This window comes from Perognathus longimembris, chromosome 20, assembly GCF_023159225.1.
Source record: "Perognathus longimembris pacificus isolate PPM17 chromosome 20, ASM2315922v1, whole genome shotgun sequence".
Taxonomy (NCBI): domain Eukaryota; kingdom Metazoa; phylum Chordata; class Mammalia; order Rodentia; family Heteromyidae; genus Perognathus; species Perognathus longimembris.
This window is the reverse complement of record NC_063180.1, coordinates 21,766,364-21,787,443: the sequence shown is the minus strand read 5'-3', so window position 1 is coordinate 21,787,443 and position 21,080 is coordinate 21,766,364. Positions and strand designations below refer to the sequence as shown.

Genomic DNA, 21,080 nt, shown 5'->3' with positions numbered 1-21,080 from the left:
CTGAGGGGCAGCATGGCCACTGCTTTGCACCTTGCAGCAGCCTCAAACCATAAGGTTAGCCCTGATAAATGCCTAGAATCACGGGGTGCCGGATGGAGGGCAATACCCTGGAATGTATCTCTGTGAGTGAGGGATAACTTTGTCCCCTCACGACATCCCATGTCATGTCTCTTTCAATCATCCCCAATCCCCTTACTTTATTATTATTTTTTGTGCCAGTCCTGGGGCTTGAACTCAGGGCCTGCGCACTGTCCCTGAATGTTTGTGATCAAGGCTACTTGCTGCTCTCCCACTTGAGCCACAGCGACTTTCAGATGCTTACTTAGAGAAAAGTCTCACAGACTTCGTTGCTCCAACTGGCCTCAAACAGCGATCTTCAGACCTCAGCTCACTGAGTAGCTAGGATTATAGGCAGAAGAACCGGCACCCTGTTTATAGCTGTTTCTTAAGGTCAAAGTCATTCAAAGCCCCCTAGTGACTGAGAAAACATCTCCCAAAATGTCCCATGGTTCTCCATGACCTAATATACCATTGCCCATTTCTAGAGTGCCACTTTCGTTCAGGGTGACATTTGTTTTACACTTTGAATGACATCGATTAAGTTGTAGGGAAAACTTTCTCTGCTAGACATTATTCGGTGTGTTTTGTTTTGTTTTTCTCAGTTGTGAGGCTTGAACTCAGGGCCTAGATACTGTTCTTGAGTTCCCTTTCCTCAAGACTAGTGGTCTCCCTCTTTCAGCCATGGTGCCACTTCTGGTTTTCTGCTATTTAATTGGAGATAAGATTCTCACAGACTTCCTGCCTCCTAAGTATCAAGGATTATATAGGTCAGGACAAAGAAAGGAAATCTGAGAAACTCTCCCTGTCCCCCAGGAGCCTGCAGAAACACAGAGATCCATGACATGGTAGCTCAAGGCTAAGATCCAGGACAGGAGTAAGATCCTGGGAAAACAGGGAAAATCAGAAAATAAATGTGTGCAATGCTCTTGGCAATGATTTGGGTAATGTTAGTGAATCAGACTTAAGTCATTGAGCAAGAAGTACCCCCTCATTCTTTGAAATTTTTGTGATATGTACACTTATTCTCAATATAAAGGATTTGTAATTTATTTCTCTTTAATTAAGAAAAACCAGCCCTCAAGCCTATTTCCTTCTTCTGTTTTTTGTGCCAGTCCTGAGGCTTGGACTCAGGGCCTGAGCCCTGTCCCTGGCTTCATTTTTATCAAGGATAGCACTCTACCACTTCACGTCAAGCTTTTTCTGTGTATGTGGTGCTGAGGAATCGAACCCAGGGCTTCGTGCATGCAAGGCAAGCACTCTACCACTAAGCCACATTCCCAGCCCCAAGCCTATATTCTTCTATTTCCTCTTGTTCAGATTCCCTGCCATGAAACTAATATCAGATGAGGACAGATCACCCTTGAGCAATTTCACAGTTGCCCAATATAAATGACCCTGTGTTTTTCTTTATCATCAAATTAGTTTCATAATGAAATGGGAAAAGTTAATGATTGGCTTCGCCACCCAGGATGACAACCCACACGCTGCCACCACCTCCCCAGTGGCAGTGCCAGTGGCCTGCAACCAACATCCAGGCACTCAGGGCTCCGCCATGACACAGGACTATGTATGGCATGACGGCCTTCCTTTCCCTGCCGTGGGTTACAACCCTGAAGTCACAAAAGCAGCACATGGGAAGTTGGTCCTGAAGGATGAGGATGTCATCATGGTGACCTACCCCAAATCAGGTGAACTGTCAGGGTACTTACTGCATGGGCCAGGCCAGGCCTGTGTTCCAACTCCTTCCTGCTTTCCACTTGGGGATGGTGTAGTAGCTCAGTATTGGAAAACTGGGCCCAAATGGTAGAGCGCCAGCCTAGAGCACAAAAGCCCTGACTTCAAGCTCCAGGACTGGCACAAAAATATACAGATAGAGAGAGAGAGAGAGAGAGATGTTTTTGTGGATCCTCCATCCTATATTAAAATGAAAAGAATGGCTTTGAGGTTGCTTGGAGAAAAAGGATGATTTGAAATTGAAGAATCATTGCAGTTGGCAACTGGAAAGCTTCTAATAAATAGAAGGAACTGACGGGCCAGTCCTGGAATACAAGAAATACATTGAAGGGATTTCAGGAAGAACTGAGAGGTAGATTAAAACCAAATATCCACAGAGAAATGACTGTGCAATCCAAAACAGTTTAAGAGAACAAAATTGAATAAAACTCAGTGTTGAAAATGCGGACAGCTCAGACCCATGCTCCACCGCTTTCAGGACATGAGACAAGGCTGCAGTGAGAAAAAAAATATATTCTGATTGCTCTCACATACAAGACCCAGAACTTCCAAAGTCCTAGAGGAGATAAGAGGATTGTGGTGGCCAAGTCAGGTGGCAAGCAAATCAATATTCAGCTGTTGTGGACAGTACCTTTATAAGATGTCAAAATACTAGCATTGGGTGAGATGTGATTGAAATAAACTTAACACTACTTATCCCCACCAGATGTTATACTTGACAAAATTTGTATCATTAAGTTTATGGTATATAGATTGTACCATTATAATATATATTTGTTTGTATGCATGGATATATTCAGATAGAAATGGGTGGTCTTTGCTTTTCTCTCTGTCCCCAGAAACCCACTGGTTGATTGAGGTTCTCTGTCTGATTCACACCAAGGGGGAACCCAAGTGGATCCAATCAGGGACCTCATTTGACTGGCTCCGCATGGATTGAGACTGTAAATGGATATAAATTATTAGTAGACAGGAAGGAAGCCCTCCCCCATCTCCTCCCACTTCCTGATCCAACTTGGGTATTGGGGGTCCTGGGAGCTGCTCCTGTTTTTCTGTGGTCGAGGCAGGCAACCCATCACTTGAGCAGCAGATTCACTTCTGGCTGTTGTGTTGGTTGACTGGAGATAAAGGTCTTCTGACCTTTCCTCACTGGGCTGGGATCAGACCTCGATCCTTAGATCTCACCCTCCAGAGTACCTGGGAATACGGTGTGAGACACTACAGCATGGATTCAAAGACAGTTTTTAGTCTTAAATTTTTTAAGAAAAGTCAGACCTCTGACGTTTCACCTTCGATTTTCTCTTGTAGTTCAAATTCCCTACCGTGAAACCAATACCAGATGAGCACAGATCAGCCCCACAGTTGCCCAATAGAAATCACACTGTTTGTCTTTATCATCAAATTTGTTTCACAAAAAAATGAACGAAGTTAACGATTGGCTTCACCACCCAGGACGACAACCCAGACTCTGCCACCACCTCCCCAGTGGCGGTGCCAGGGATCTGGGAACAGCAGCCAGGCACGCAGGGACTCTGCCATGGCACAGGACTACGTGTAGTATGTGGGCCTTCCGTTCCCCGCCGTGGGTTTCAACCCTGAAGTCATAAAAGCAGCTCATGAGACGTTGGTGCTGAAGGATGAGGACATCCTCACGGTGACCTACCCCAAATCAGGTGAGCACACAGGGCGCCTACTGCATGGGACAGGACAGGCCTGTGCCCCCCACTCCCTCCCACTTTCCAGGAAGGATAGTGCAGTCACTCATTGCTGAAGGACTGGGGCCCACATGGTAGATTGCTAACCGTGAGACCTAAAGCTCAGTGACTGTGCCCAAGCCCCAGGACTCGAACCAAAAAATTAAATAAATAAAAGATTTAAGGAGCCTCCATCGTATATTACAACGTAAAGGGTGGCGTGGAGGTTACTTGCAGTAGAGACATTATTTCAAATTCATGGGCAGTGGCTGGCAACTGGAAAGTTTCCAGTAAATGGAAGGAACTGGCCGGCCAGTCCCAGAATGCAGGGAGTCCTGTGTGAGTGACCACTGGGAGTGGAGGCAAGCACAGAGGATATACTACAACTGAAATGTTCTGGAAATTCAGAGGCAGGGATACACAGAAGTGATTTCAAGGCCGGCTGAGAGGTGGATTAAACCCAAATGTCCACAGAGAAATGAACACATAATTCAAAATACATTAAGAGATCAAAATGGAATATTACTCAGTGTTGAAAATGCAGACAACTCTGACCCATGCACCACCAATTTCAGGACATTTTGTCATTTGAAGCACATGAGACAAGGCCATAGTAAAAAATAATAATAATAATTGTGTGCACTAACACACAAAGCCCAGAACTGCCCCGAAGTCCTAGAGGGGATAAAAAGACTGTGGAGGTCAATCCTGGTGGCAAGCAAATCAATATTCATTTGTTGTGAACAGTATAGACTTATAAAATGGCAAGATAGTAGCTTTGAGTGAGCTATGATTGATATGAACTTAACATTACTTATCCCCACCGGATTGAACGGTACTGACGTTACTATCATTACGATGTATGGTGTGTATATTTTATTATGGGTGTGTGTGTGTGTACTGTATATTCAGATAGAAATGGGTGGCCTTTGCTTTTCTCTCTATCCCCAGGAACCCACTGGATGATTGAGGTTCTCTGTCTGATTCACACTAAGGGGGATCCCAAGTAGATCCAATCTGAGGTCTTATTTGACCACGCTCCTTGGATAGAGACTGAACGTGGATACCAATTAACCATAAAAAGGAAGGAGGGCCCCCGCCTCCTCACCTCTCACCTCCCCATCCACCTCTTCTCCAAATCTTTCTTTACCTCCAAGGCCAAGGTCAGTATACAGTGCTCAATAACTATTCCAGGGCTGGGAATGTGGCCTAGCATGCATGAAGCCCTGGGTTCCATTCCTCAGTACCACAAAAACACAAAAAGCCAAAAGAGGCGCTGGGCTTAAGTGGTAGAGTGCTAGCCTTGAGCAAAAGGAAAGCTCAGGGACAGGGCCTAGGCCAGGATTTCCAGTCCCCAGGACTGGCAAAAATAAATAAATAAATAAATAAATATTTCAGCAATGCCTTTTAATCTTAAAACCTTATATAGCCAGGAGATCTGACATTCTCCTTCTGTTGTCACAGTGGGGCTTGAAACTCTCCTTCATGAGGTGAGAGGGTCCTCAGAACAAACCAGAGTGCGTGGTGTGGATCATGCCAGATAATCCCTGACAGATGAGCTGGATGCACTAAAACATGAACAAAACTGTATTTTAAGCCAATACCCATGGCTCATGCCTGTCATCCCAGCTAAACAGGAGGCTGAGATCTGAGGATGCAGGTGGGAAGCCAGCCCACACAGGAAAGGCCGCCAAGGTCTCATCTCCAGTGAACCACCAAAATAGCTGGAAGTGGAGCTATGGCTCAACTGGTAGAGTGGCAGACTTGGACACAAAAACTCATGTCAAAACCCAGGCCCTGAGTTCAAGCACTAAGACTGGAAGAGAGAGACAGAGAGAGAGAGAGAGAGAGAGAGAGAGAGAAATGAGATTGTGTTTTTTTCAGTGTCATGTGACCTGGTGCTTGTACCCTGACTCTGAATGCAGGTTCCGTGAATAAACACCCGGGTCTTCCCAGCCAGAATAGACCCAGAGCATTTGTCCTCCAGGGAGAGGTCCCGCTTCCCCTGCCCAGCCCTCACTAGCCCTGTGCAAGCCCTACCTACATTTGCTCTGTCCCCTGTGCACAAGTGCACTGTGGTTTTCAGGTAATTGAAGAGTCCTGTGATCTCTTTTGCCTATGCTGACCTGGTCCATCCTCGATCTCAGCCTCCTGAGGAGCTGGAATTCCAGGCATGAGCCACCACTGCTCAGCCCCTTCAGTGATTATTCCACAACAACTTATAAATCTGTGGCCAGCAAATGATAACCAGCATCTGCTCTCCTGTGCTGTGTAGATTAATATCCCAGATGCATTTAGGCAATGCATTGTCCTTCCATCGTTTTATTCCTGGCCAGGTAATTCAGTTAGAGGAACTCAGAAATGTATTTGAAGAACAGATGCACAACCAGGAGACCCATCAACACTTTGATGTTTGAGGGAAATGTTATAGAATTGATCTGAGCAGAGATCAACATCAGAAATGTGAGATGAAATGTGTTTTGATTTTTGTTTGTTTGATTCTCCCTCTCAGGTGATCTATGTCATCAGAAATCCTAATGATGTTCTCATATCTGGTTATTATTTCTGGGGTTTAACAAAGCTGGCTAAGGAAACAGAGTCACTGGAGCAATATTTTGAGTGGTTCATGCAAGGACATGGTGAGTGGGCTGTGAAGTGAGCAGACAAGAATGTCAACATCTTCCAACGCCTTGTGTAACCCTCTGCCCACGCCAGGTTTTATCTTTAAATTTCACCATCTGTGAGTTCAATGTGCCTCATCTTAGAATTCACATTTGCTAAACATAACACCAAAAACACACCCTTCACTCACTCTTGCCCCATGACAGAAGTTTCCTGGGGTGATTGAGCCCCTGGAGCTTGCAGGCTGGGAAAGGGTAAGCTGCTCACTGGCTTCCCAGACAACAAAATTCCACATGACCACTACTTTTAAAAATTCTGTTTTGCTGTCCATTTCAGAGTTGCTCACTTGAAGTTGAGACCTCCATGTTTCTAGTGAGGCAGAACTTTTGTAATTCTCTCATTTCTCTATGGTTATGTCAGGGTTCCACAGCCTGACTTGGTATGAAGGGGGAGGGGCGGGGGGCGCACATCTGTGCTTTATTTACCTCATTCTTGGGTAGTCCAGGCCCTGTGACATTAGCTTCAGTAGAGGTGCTTGAATGGTTTCTCCCCTCACCTAACATCTCTTACTAATCAAGACTATAGCCTGGTACAGGTGGCTGGCTCTTGCCTGTGATCTCAGCTACTCAGGAGGCTGAGATCTAAGGATCACATTTGGAAGCCAACCCAGGCAGGGAAACCTGTGAGATTCTCATCTCCAAGTAATCAAGATGCCAGAAGTGAAGGTGTGGCCCAAGTGGCAGATCTTCAGCCTTGAGCATAAGAATTCAATGAGAATGCCCAGGGCTTGGCTTCAAGCCCAAAAGTCACACACACACACACACACACACACACACACACACACACACACACACACACTCATCAGTTTGACTCTTATCTACAAAGAGTGATCTGCCAAAATCAGATATTGAATAGAATTTAACAAAGTCTTACAGTGTTTTCAAGTAGAATAAACCAAGCCAGTGCCCCTGCAGACTGACCTGCTTGGTGTCTTGGGCAGGGCTGGGGAGGCACCTCGTGTGCCAAGTGTCAATGCTTTGACCTTGCACTTGGACTTACGCTCAGTTGTGGAAATTGTGGATTTGGGGCAACTTGGCATGGAAGGCACTAGGCTTGAGTTATGTGAGGACCTGCTGGGATCCTTGTCCCAGTCAGGGGAGTTGGTGTTGCTTTGGGGGAGGGGCTCACCCACCTCAGATGGGGACAAAGTTGCTCCAAAAACAAAACAAAAAGGTTGTTTGGGAAGCCAGGTCCAGGTACCACAGTGCTCTCTCTGGTTCCCATCGCCATGATGCCTTCTACCTCACCTCTCCTCACTGCAGAAATCCACCTTACCAGCTGGCCAGGAGGAAATGGTGTGATAGAAGGGCATAAGGAATAATTACACTGATTTGCCATAGCATACTTGGCAGGTATTTCAACAAGTCATAAACAGGACCAGGATTCATTTCTCAGTTACACTCTAGTGAAGTTGACAGAGATGAACGTGATCAGTGCCAGGGCAGATGGGGAATGGTGGGGTCTATTCATTCTGCTCTGCTGTTCCCCCTGCAGTGCCGTACGGAGCATGGTTTGATCACGTCTGAGGCTGGGTGTCCCTGCAGGAAAAGGAAAACGTGCTGATCCTCAGTTATGAGGAGATGAGAAAGGTAATGAATGACGTTACACACAAGACCCCTCATTGTGGTCCCCTTACCCCTGCTGCCATCTCCCCTTCTCACCACCCATCCCCCACTTCCCTCCCCCAGTCTCTAGCCCACCTCCTCTTTCAACTTCCTAAGTCATGGTGTGTGTCATTCCTTCCTGCATTCCACTTATCTTCCTTTTCTTTTTCGTTTTTTGTTCTGAGATGGACTCTCTTTTCTGTTTGTTTGTGTGGGGTATTTTGTTTGCTTTTAACCCAGCTCTGGCAGGCTTTATTAATGGAAAATTACGCACTGTTTCCTTTTCTCCTGTTGGCTCTGGCATGCTTCTAATGATATCAGGATCACTTGGATCCGTGGTAGGCAGTGTGCATACGCTGTAGTCCTTCCCACATGCTGTGTCCAGTTCAGTATCAGTGCCACTGTAGTGAGGGACAGCAGTTGGGGCCAACATAGCATAGTACTCTATTTCAGATTTCCTCAGGCTAGGCAGTTGTTGGCAAGGTTGACCAATTTCCCTTTGCCCTGTCTGATCATCTTCAGCATCTGTTTGTACCCCAGCCTGTACTTCCCACTTTTCATAACAAGCTGGAGTCTAGAGTTGATCGACTCCAGAGACTTTTTCCATCTTCTTGGCGTCCAACATTTTCCTGCCTTGGGTGGGGGAGGGCTCCCAACACAAAGCAGCTGACAAGATGGCTGGGTGGAGAGAAAGGTGAGGTAGAGTCTTGAACTCAATACTTGATGCTTTGCTCTTTGGCTGGCTCTCTACCCTCTGAGCCAAGACTCCACCCCTGCACTCCACTCCTCCTTTCTCCTACCATTTCCTTCTGCTGTCTTTCCTTTGCTTCCCTTGAGACCTGCTCCATGTTATCTCTTCTTCATACCCATGGTGCCCTGTTTTTCTCGCCTTAGGAACCGAGGAACATGATAGAGAAGATCTGAGGGTTTCTGGGGAAGGTACTGGAGCCGGCAGAGCTGGACTTGGTCCTAGAGAACAGTTCCTTCCAGGCGATGAAGGAGAACAAGATGTCCAATCTCAGCCATGTGCTGGAGGAGATTATTCCAGCTGACATCAAACTCATCAGGAAAGCTATGGGAGCACCCTGGGGAAGGAGGTGCCTGAGGCCAAGGAAGGGAAATGGGTGTTACACCTCGGGGTCCTGGCCTTGGATCAGCTGAGAGAAGGCTGGCTGCTCACTTCTGGCTGTGTTGTTGTTGTTTTTTTTAAGTAGATTCTGGAAGTGGAGCTGTGGCTCAAGTGGTAGAGCACCAGCCTTGAACAGAAGAAAGTCAGGGGCAGCGCCTAGGCCCTGAGTTCAAGCCCCAGAATTGGAGCCCTGAATAAAATAGTAGATTTCTCTACAGTAGTGTTAAATATGTCCCCAATAGCAGAAAGAATCCACCCTCGAGTTTCTTGTTGTCTATCAGAGGGTGGTAGAGAGAATATTTTCTGTGCAGTGGCCAAAAGCACAGAAAAGAGAGAAAGGCCTCGAAATTAGCACCCTCGAATCTGTGCCAGGTACAGTTGAGTGGATGCCATAGGACCTGCTGACCACAACTCTTAGAATCTGTTTTTCCCTCTGAGTGGGTCCTCAGCTCCTCCTAAATCCATCCCAGCCTTGCCCCCTTCTGTACCCCCATGGCGACCCCATGTGGCACACCATGCCAGGCACCTGAGTGTGCACAGTAATCATGGCTGTAGTGCTGGGAAATGGGGCTCGAGGTGCTCAATGCTGATTGGACCTCGTCACTGTAATAGGGAGGTCAGATCTGGCCAGTGCCATCATTAACTGTGGAGGGACTTGAGGTTGACTCCAGCTCAGATTAGAGCAGAAGCCAACTCCATCTCCACTAAGCCCTCTCCCACCCTATTCAGGGAAGCTCCCATTTATTATGATAAGTTATGTAGATTGACTACCTGAGGCCTGGGAGTTCAAGGGAACCTGCTATGAGTAGGCATATCCACCTGCATCATGTGAACCCCGCCAAATCCATGCATCAATTCTAACTAGAATGATGTTAGTTCAAATAGATATTATGAGACAGACTGTAACTCTACTGGCCACCTGCGTGCGGCCTAGCATGCTCTGCAAGTGTTGTATCTTCATTGATCACCTGCGTGTGGCAAGTTTGTCTCTGCTGTTTGCCTTATAACCAGGCTGGAAGGCACACACAGGCAGTCGGTTGCAGCTCCTGAGTCTGGGCTGCGCACGTGCACGCAGTCTCAGCTCCCGAGTCTGGGCCCTGACCCTGCTCACGTGGTCGGCAGTTTCAGCTCCTGGGTCTGGGCTGCAACCAAGGTCGGTCGGTCGGTTCACTTTTTGTTCACTTTTTACTTCCCCAATAAATCTGTCTTTTTGTCATCTTGTAGCTGGAGACTGTGTAGTAAACTCTTTGGGGGAACCAGGAATCCCCTCCCTTGGGGGGGACCCCGTTTCATTGTAGCAAACCCCCACCCTACTTCAGTCACTAGTTCATAATTGTCTCTAACCCCATGACTCAGGGAATATTTTTATCTCTGTACAAAGCATCATCTTTGAAGGTTTTGTTTTTGTCTCCTCAGACCACAGGTGGTCCCAGACAATGTTTAAAATGCATAAGTTCAGGCAACCACGGCCCCACACATGTGGGGGAACACACACACACTCGCACACTCACACACACTCACACATACACTTAGTTCTCTATTACATAAGAATGCTATTGCACACAGGCAGACATTGAGGCACTGGAATCCTCTGAGACCCAGCCTGACTTTCCTAACCCCCACACATCTGTGGCAGGAAACAACGCCCCTAGTGGCAGAGGCAAGAACTTCAGAGGAGAGCACTGGACATAGAGCCAGGTTGCTGTGGAGTCCATCTCCCAGGGGGAGACAGTGGCTTCGCCCCCAGGGCAGGCAGAGGATAGAGGGGATGCCAGGGCATGGAGCCTTAGAGCCCTGGGCCCCTCTGATGTCAGCCTTCCTTCCTGGCCTCCAGGTGTTCCCGGGGACTGGAAGAACCACTTCACCCCAGCCCAGGCCCAAGCCTTCAAGAAAATCCTCCAGGAGAAGATGGCGGGACTTCCTGCAGAGCTCTTCCCATGGGAAAAAGTCCAGACTTATCTCTGTGTCTCTGGAGACGAAGACTTGTGCCACCATCCGATAGAAGTGACTGGACTGTCTGCCAGAGGGAATCATAGCACAAATCCATCACTCAAATCTGGAGGTCTGAATTTTCCTCTTGCTTCTTCAGTCCAATCATCGGGGTGGGCATTAACCCTTCTCCATCCAGGGCATTATTAACTTTATTGTTATTATGGACATCCTGTACAGAGGGTTTGCAATAACATGAGTCAGGTTATGAGTACATTTCTTATCCCGTATCTTGCCTTCCCTAGCTCTCTCCATCACTCCCTCTCATTTCCACCCACAGTTACATAGTTCATTTGATCCATATCCAGTGATCTCCATTGCTTCACTTATTCACTTCCCCCTGTTATGTCTAGATTTCTGGTCTCCAGAGACCACCAAGGAGCCGATTCCAATACAAATGCATGAGAGTCTTTATTGCAAGCTCGAGCCTGGACTCTCAAACATCACTGATGCAGTGGATCTGGATTGAGAGTCCCAATCATCAGATAGGCAGGGTTCTTATTGTGATTACAACAGGGACAGGGTATTTCCAACTTGGTAGATACTCGATTGGGTGGCACTTAGCAAGCAAGTCTTGTTCTATTTCTGTTATCTACCCTTTCAGTTATCTATGTAGGCTTTGATAGCGGGAACTGGCCTTGATATCAGGAACTGACAACAGGTGGTCACGTAGCACTGATGCAGGGGGTTAATGCAAGGGGGTAGAGCAAGTCACAAATGGGTTAAGCAAGCCATTTACAGAAGCAGAATTTTGCGGTCAGGCTGACCTAGTACCAACTTTATTTTAACAATTGCCACCATGCTTTCCCATTACCACTAAGCAAGCGTCAGCAGGCTAAAAAAATCCAGTACTCAGTGATAAGTAAACCAACCCAACAGTTATCATGGCATTTCTACTACTATTATGGTTATTTCTATAGTCTATGCCTATGATCATTTCTTTTACTGTCTGTTACCATGGTTGCTACCTAGGTAGAGAGGGGAACAAGGGCTTCCTATATTTTTAAATGTCAAACTACAAGAAACAAGTCTCACGGGTTGGGGTGCAGCCCTCTATCATTGAGTCATCACCAGGGTTTAGAAGCTGTTTTAATTTTAACACTAAAACTTATATTTAGTCACTCAGGTTCTCAGGTTAGCCCTTATACCCCCACCCTCTCATAGATACCCACAAATACCCCAACCATAATGTAAAGATGATTGAAAAACCAGCAAATAAAATTTCAATTTAAAAAATTGAAAGAGATTCTTGTTTCCATATCCTAAAGCTTATTTCCATGGCTCTTTTATTCTATCTAAATATAAAGAGCACATAGTCGTTGTGCCTTTATGTTTCTCTCCTAAGAGTATGCTCTTTTGGTCTCACTGGGTAAATCTAAAATCCTGTATATTTTATCATGTCCTACTGTTTTTTTATCTTTTTTTTGCCAGTCTTGGGACTTGGGACGCAGGCCCTGAGCACTGCCCCTGACTTTTTTTTGCTCAAGCTTAGGGCTTTATAGTTGAGCCACAGTGCCCCTTTGGGCTTTTTCTGTGTATGTGATGCTGAGGAATTGAACCCAGGGCTTTGTGCATGCTAGGCAAGCACTCTACCACTAAGCCACATTCCCAGCCTGTTTTTTAGATCAATATCCATATATGGGACAAAACACGAGCCCTTAGTGTCTCTTAGTGTGGTTTTCTTTAGTTAACAAGCTTTGTTCTACTTCCATCCTTTTCTCTGCAAATGACATAACTTTATTCTTTCTAGATGCTATGTAAAATTCCACTGTGTATAGGTACCACATTTTTGGGATCCACTCATCTACTTTGGGGCACCTGGGCTATTTTCTTATCTTGGCTATTGTGAATAGTGCAGCAGTGAACAGGGATGTGTAGGTGCCTTTATAATATCCATCGTAGCATTGTTTTGGGTAGATGCTCAGGAATGGTATGGCTTGGCCTTAGTATGTTTAGTTTGTGAGGGTTTTAATGGGATGTTTTTATACTTACATGATACATTTTAATGCAATGGCTACATTGGTCAAACATAACAGAAACAATTAAAAAAAAACCCTAAGAACTAAAATATACATCATATACTTATAATTGCATAAATATACATATATGTATATATATGTATTTTATGTGTAAAAATCTTATAAAATCAATACAACAGGGTTTTGCTTGTTTTCAGTATATAGGTAAAGCGTGCGTTATGTTTCAGTCACTGAGTAGCTGGAGGTACAGACGTGAGCCGCCAGTCCCCAGCTGGTTTTTCCTTCTTATAAGAATTAGGACTGGCCTTACCTATGAACCTGTAACCACTCTATACATCACTTTCACAATAAATTAGTAAATATATATATATATATATATTAATTAGAACTGTCTGTATAGGCTGTAAAAACCAAGTTCAATTTTGTTAGGAATGAATGGTGGAAGATGTCATTGCTGAGCCTTCTAGAAGGTCTGCAATCACTTTCCTCTCTCCTCTTGTCAACGACTCACCATCAGCAGGGTTTTGGAAAGTCAAGTCCAAACTTGCTATTATCCACCTTCTAGAATTAACCTGAAAGAAGAATACTGGCTCTAACTGCCACGAGCTTGGCAATACGGTGCATGATAGGCAATCGGGTGTAACTAGAGACATCTTGGCCTCCTGATGATGGAGGTGAAGTCCCACTCCCAGGCAGTGGGCATGTCTGAATCCCTAGAGGCATGAGGGAAGACGTAGACAATAGGTTACTGTACTTGCCGGGCCTATGCCAGGAACTTGCAGTACTCCTTGAACTCTCAAGCTCCCTGTGATCCTGCCACAAGATCATGGCAATATTCAGGACCCAACTGTGGGAACCTGTAAATGCAGAGCCATGAGGTCTGCCAAAGAGAATTGGAATGCCATTCCCTCACTCTCAGGAAGCTGAAAGTGGCCCAAGAAAGATCAATGTCTCCTAGCATTACAGACACCATGGCTTCCACCCTACGTGTGAGGTCATTTGCATCAATTTCACCCAGGCCAAGGAGCCAGGCCAGGGCCTATTCAAATCCTGGTTATTGGCTGCTCAACTTTGCCTTCTCTTGGTAAGGAAGTCACTAATCCTATCATTGGTCCCCCCCCCCCCACTCTGATGTTGGTAACTTCTAACAGGCTGCTATCTTGTATTCTGCACTTACTCATTCTGTTTTCTTCAGATTATGAGACTGACACGCTGCCTACTGCGCTAAGGAGGCAACTTCATTCTGTTTTCTTAAGAATTGGTGCTGAAGAGCCAGACTAAAGCCATTTTGAAGTCAGGCCCCACTTTACCACACGAACCTGAGATAAGCAGGCCCTGTGAGCAAACCCAGGACAAGTTTATTAGGGCCCAGCCGGTCAAGAACTCTAACCGCCTGGGAATGCTTAACTCCAACCGCCCCCAGAATGCCTCGAGCCCTGAGCCAATCAGATTTGTACGTATGTCCTAATCTCGCTTGCTTGAACACCTGATTGCTGTAACTTTGTTTTTTGTCTTGCTTGAACACCTGATGGCTGTAACTTTGTTCATTCGCAGCTCAAGGCTTCCTCCTAACCTCCGCTGTGTCAGTGGGTAGAACAAGGCCTGAGTTGCAGCTCGCTTGAATAAAGCCTTGCCTTGCTTTTGCATTTTGGAACATCTGAGCCTTGGTGGCCTTCTTGGTGGTCGTTTCGCGACTTGGCATAACAGTACCAGGATGTAATATGGATCCTTGTTGTCTGTGTCATTGTTCTTTATTCTTTAGACATCCCTATGAGGGGAGGAGCCAAAGTTCTACTTGTATCCCCTCCAGTGTATATAGGATCAATTTAAATTGGTATTTTCAGATGACCATGGGGTAAAAGTTTCTGAAAAGTACTGACCCAACCTGTGGTTGGCTGGCCAAGCCAAGGCTCCTTTGACCCCCAAGTTAACCTGGGTAGTATGGAATTTGGTATGTAATGAGTTCTGCCCTTAAATTGGGTGACACAGGTGGGCCATAAGGGTTTAGTTTCACGTGACCCCTCACTCTTCCACCAAGTTTGCTCCTCCTCCATCCAGAAAGTATTCAGAGAATAATTTGTAAACTAATGGGCCTTACTAGCAAATGTCTCTTCCCAGGCACTGGAGACTGAGGCCCATCTAAGAAATAATTGACAGTCCATTAAAATGCTCATGTGCTTTGCTACCAAAGTTTGCCAAAACATTGAGGTCTTGGTTATCTGTTTGTTGAATGGCAAAAGGATTTGTTTTTAAGGAGGAGATTTCTTATTAACACTGACCACATGATTCTATAGTTCTATGGGCAAAAAGTATCTCTTGTTACTGAAGTTCCAGAATACTCATTGCCAATATTCATTTTTAAAGCCTAAGACAAGTTTAAGACCTTTGTGCACAAGTGTGTGTGTGCATGCGTGTATGTGTATGTGTGTGTAAATGGGTTCAAAATAATCTGGTATTTCATAAAAATTTAAACAAGATCAGCACAGTGCAAGAAAAAAGTAAATATGTGGACCGAAACTATTTGAGTATTAACCACCTCTTCAAAGGATAATTACACTTCTTTAATATTAACTTTTCTAAAGGTTTACCAATGGTCAGCTGTGGGGAGCACTGACTGGCCCTGCCTGTTCACACCCTGGAGGTGTGTGACTGTTGCACTGCCTCACGGAAGAGGGATCCTGGCTAGCCCTGCCTGCCTTCTGGTCCAGAACCCAAAAGGTAGCTCTTTCTGGCCCTGCCTTCCAGCCTTAAGCCCACATGCAGCAAGATGGCTGCCGTATGTAACCTGGGATCGGTCCTGCTGGTAGTGACCTAGACTTAGGCCTCCCCTTAGGGAGGTCCCATGGCCTTCCGCCCTTGGCTGACAGCTCCGACCACCAATCTTAGCCCCTGGCTAGGTACGTTACACCCCTCCTCTTCCTGTCGCCATTACCCATATTTAAGATCGGGTTCCCACCAATAAACAGAGCGTGGTCTTGAACTTCTCTCAAGTTGTCTGACTATCTAACCTCCAGCAAAAGGTTGGGTTGGGCTGCGTGCAGGCGACTAGCGGCTCATTACCTATTCTGGGCTTACCCTTAGTGGGGCGCACTTCCTTGCCTCTCCCTCTGGTCAGAAGAGCACCCAGGGCGCAGGGACCCCTGCAGTCAGCTTAAATGCAAATTAAAGCAAAAGAAGGCTGAGAATATGGCTTAATGGCAGATTGATTGTTTAGCTTGCGTGAAACCCTGGTTTTGAGTCCTCAGTACCTAATAAACAGAAAAGGCTAGAAGTGATGCTGGGGCTCATGTGGTAGACTGCTAGCCTTGAGCAAAAAGAAAATCAAGGACAGTGTCCAAACCCTGATTTCAAGACCCGGGACAGGCAAAAGAGTAAATAAATAAAGCAACAGGAATGTAAAGCAAAGGAAGTTAGTAAAGAAAGACATTGGCAAGGAGATAAAAACGGCTTCTTCTGGGGGAAAAAAAAATGGGGAATACTAATTTTCCTAAATGGTTTAAGTGGAGAAGGGGGAAATTAAGACTACCAATATTCACTTAAGTATTTGTTCATGTTGAGGTCTTTCCAATGAATACCTTTTAACTCAAACACTATAGTTTTGCTCTCTAAAGTGTCTATTTCCCAAGGATGTGAGATGGCTTCAACACAGCACCAGTTTCCTGCATTATTCCTTGTAATCTCAAAGGTTCAACTTAGTTGCAATAGTTTCTATCTTAATTAGTATCCTGAAGTGCTACAAGAAGCCAAAAATGATCTCCATTGTTTAATCCATTGCTGTTTCAACACTCCTTATTGCTTCAATGGAAACTAAAGGAGATTTTTGGGCAAATACTCATTTGAATTGTTCTCCCCCCTCTAATGGGGGATGTGGCCAACTGGGAAACATCATCCTAGCAACAAGCAAAATGACAACCAGGCAGGCCCTCGTGGCTCATCCCTCTACTCCTACCTATTCAGAAGGCTGAATTTGAGGATTGCAGTTCAAAACCAGCCAAGCAAAAAATCCCTGTGAGACCCTATCTCCCAGTACCCACTCAAAAATAGGAAGTGGTGCTGTGGCTCAAGTGACAAGAGTACTCCCCTTGAGGAGAAGAGCTCAGGCAGCACCCAGGGGCCAAAATTCAAGCCCAAGGACTACCCCCCCTCAAGAAAAAGCCAGCTGGAGCATTATTTGAGTAAGTAGAAGACACTCCTACTACAAAGCTGGTCCTGGCTGCAGGGGATCCTTCAGAGGCAGTTGGAAGAAACTGCTGATAAGAGAGCATGGGATGGTCTGGGAATATGGCCTAGTGGCAAGAGCACTTGCCTCCTACACATGAAGCTCTCAGTTCGATTCCCAAGCACCACATATATGGAAAACGGCCAGAAGGGGCGCTGTGGCTCAGGTGGCAGAGTGCTAGCCTTGAGCTGGAAGAAGCCAGGGACAGTGCTCAGGCCCTGAGTTCAAGGCCCAGGACTGGCAAAAAAAAAAAAAAAAGAGCAAGAGAGCATGGGATAGGGTCCTGTATGGATCCGCTGGCTGGCACTCCGCCCTTCAAAAGTAATTAGCACACAGAGGTCATGGGAAAACAGTTTGTAAGCATGCCTATGTAATGGCCATAATTGTCTACTTTGTAACTGGGCAGAAATGTATATACACTTGCCTACTAACCACTTGTTAAAATGGATAGTGAAATGCTAGGGTTGTGAAATGGGGGGGGGTAATTAAAAATTAACAAAAATCCCGGCCCCCCTGTGTCTGCTCCAGGCCCAATTGACAGTTATGAGGTCTGCCTCCAGACACATGAATTCATCTGGTCAGGAAAGGAGGGTAAGGCTGGAGTGTTAGTAAATCAGAGCAGTCTTGTGGACACCTGGCCCTTTGGGCCTACTACTCACATAAAGAGGTCTTAATGAATATCTGCAGGTTCTGAGCATGCTTTCTTGGTGTTACATGCAGGTATTTTTTAAAGGTTTGACCCCAATAGGGCATGAGCCTTCACAGTCCACTGTGAGGCGTTGTGGAGTTACTGAAGATCAGGTTCCCCACTCAGACAGGAAAATGCTTTTGCACACAGGAGTGCTAAACTGACTGCACTACCGTAGCCCAGGACAAATCTGTGCATTTGTAAAAAATTAAATGCTGAACATCACTCTGCTCTTACCTTCGTTCAGCTCTTTCTGTAACAGTTTTTCTTTGTGGTACTAATCAGTGGATGATATTCATTTATTGTTCCCTATATAAGTTCTGTGGCTTATTATTCTCCCTAATTTCTCATATGGCTTTCTTTCCAGTTTGAGGTTAAAAAAAAAAATTGGTCTTAAAGACATTTGGTGCTGGCAATCCAACGACTGCATTTTCCAAGTCACCCATTGGTCAGATAGGACAAGACTTCAGGTCTCTGGCCGGACAGAGAAATACCTAACTTGAAGCACACAGAAGATAGATCTTCCTATCAACTCTCCTTGGAGGAACCAAAGTCATTTGTTGGAAAAGTCAGGCAGGATGGATTAAAATAGGCACGGGCAAACAGTGATGAGCAAGCAGTACAGACACTCTTGAGTGTGGACACTGCACTCATGAGACATGGTCTCAAGCCAAAGCCTACTATGTCTGTCCAGGACACCCAAACCTCCTAGGAGGAGATCTGGTTACCAAGAGCTGCCGCCCTGGTACATTGGGCCTCAGAACAGGGATCTGTGAAAGGAAATTGTGCAGCCACTGCCACTGCCTGAGAAGCTGCCTCAACACCAGCACTGCCTCAAAGTATTTGACTGTTGCAGGTCCAGCCTGCCATCCAAGCCAGCTCCACTCAGAGGAAGCAACCAGGAGAGCTTAGGAAATACATGGCAGTGAGGGCCGGCCCCCACCTTAGGTGAACTTAATAATGCTTCCGTGCGTCAGTCTGCAGAACTTACAGGCAAGTCAGCAGGAGGTGCAGAAACCAGCTGGGAGACACTGCCCCTGCCCAGCTCGGGTCCAGCCCATCCCTTCCAACCTGGAGAGCCCATTTGGGTTCAGAAGTTTGTCAAAATGGCCTCCCTGCCACCTGGAAGGGACCCTAGGTCACCATCCTGATCATTCCCGCCATGGTAAGAGCAGGCAGGATCCTTGCTTGACTCCACCACATGGGTCTGAAATGTGCTGATGGGGGAGAGTTATGTGGCTTAGAGGTAGAGTGATTCCCTTGCATGCCTGAATCCCGAGGTTCCATTCCTCACTACCGCATAACCAGAAAAGGCTGGAAGTGGCGCTGTATTGATTTGCTTGCCACGTGCCTGGCCATCACAGTCCTCTTATCTCCTGCAGGACTTTGGCAATTCTGGGCATTGTCCATGAGGGCAATCACACACATCTTTTAAAAAAAGGTTTTGATGTTGTTTCCTCACTGCAGGGCCATTGCAGGACACGGCCACTGCACTTGGCTTTCCAAAGCCCTGCAGATGGAGAGCCATTGACAGCAGAGGGAGGAAAGCCATCGAAGACCTTCGAGAAGGTTCAACACCATCATCTTCCACCATTCATTCCTAACTCAGCCGAGCCTGGGGATGATGACATTTTCACAACTTCTACAGTAAGACAGTTCTTCTAACTCCTCGAGAGAGAAAACCTACAGGGACCAGTGGCTCACAACTACCATCCCAACTACTCAGGAGGCTGAGATCTGAGGATTGCGGTACAAAGACAGCCCAGGCAGCAAAGGAGCTGAAAATCTTTTCTCCAGTGACCCACCAGGAAACCGCAAGTGGTGCTGTGGCTCCAAATGGTAGACTGCTCGCCTTGAGTGAAAAAGACCTCAGAGGCAGCACCCAGGCCCTGAGATCAAGCTCCGCCATTAACAACCACAACAACAAAAAGCAGCGGGAACACGATACTGGGACAATCTCCTTTCCACATCCTGTGAGCATTGCAGGATTTACACCCTGGACCGTACCCCACAAGACATTGTCATCCTACCTGCAGGTGAGCTTCAGAGGAGGAGGAGGGGGGAGATGAGGAGAAAGAGGAGGGGGAGGACAAGGAGAGGAGTGGAGGAGGAGGAATGGGAGGAAGAGGATGAGAGGGAGATGGAGGAGGAAATTGTGGTATACGTCCACCCTTGGGAGGAGGTCCTAATGTTGTGACACAAGGAAACCAGCCACCCCTGAGGAACAAGGACCTGGCCACTCACAGGACAGGGACTCCTGTGTGCACGTTGCCTGGGGTGAAGTCCAAAAGTACAACGTCAACAATGGGTATCTGGATGCCTCCGCCTTTGGGAGGAACTTGCACTATCCTGGTGCGCTGCATGGGGCAACCACAGGTGCTCCCATGGTACCACTGACCCTGAGGATACTTCACAGACAACAGGAGGAGGTTTGCCTTGTCTTTCTTGGTCTCCTGTTTGCGCTGTCACTGCCTCTTTGGGCCTGTCACCACTGCCCAATCATATGCAAGTGCTAAGGCCACCTGACTCAGTTTCCCCACCTCCAGTCACATTCCCATTCCCTTCTCCCACCTCCAATCTTCAGCCTCCAGAGAACCTGTCATCTCTCACACACCCTCATCTTCTCCCTGGATCCCTTCCACTCCCAGGGTCAAGCTGAGTCAGTGAGGCCTCTGGGTCACCTGGTCTCCCTTGAGGCGCCATTACACCACCCCCAATGCCTGTGTGGGCCATGCAGCCCTCCACAGCTCACACAGTGGATTTTTGTGGGTTTTGTGTGTTTTTATTTGTTTATTGGTTTGTTTGTTGCCAGCCCTGGAGATTGGGACTCAGGGCCTTAGCCCTGTCCCTGGTTTGCTTTTGTTTAACACTAGCACTCTACCTCCTAGAGCCACAGCGCCACCTCAGGCTTTTACTGTGTATGTGCTGCTGAGGAATCCAATCCAGGGCTTCATGCATGGTAGGTAAGCACTCTACCGCTAAGCCACATTCCCAGGCCTCACAAGGTGCTTTGACAGGAAGAATAAAGAGACTCGTGTAATCAAGCAAACTTTTCTTTTGCCACTGTTGAGTTCCTATCCACCTCCCCCAGCCTCCACCACTTCCAGTTCAAAGGAGTCCAAAGTGGGAAAACTGGAATCCAGTGAGGGTTTCTTCTATAAAGGCTGACCTGAGAACCTGAGTGACTAAATGGAAGTTTTAGTGCTAAAATTATAACAGCTTCTAAGGGCTGGGAATATGGCCTATTGGTAAAGTGTTCACCTTGTATAAATGAAGCCCTGGGTTCAAGTCCTCAGCACCAC

At 46.5% G+C, this 21,080-nt stretch overlaps 2 pseudogenes; one reads left to right on the top strand and one right to left on the bottom strand.

Annotated features, from left to right (window-relative positions):
• Positions 1-1,612: 1,612 nt before the first annotated feature.
• On the top strand, positions 1,613-11,016 carry LOC125338876 (annotated as a pseudogene).
• LOC125338877 lies at positions 7,887-8,644 on the bottom strand (annotated as a pseudogene).
• Positions 11,017-21,080: the final 10,064 nt, after the last annotated feature.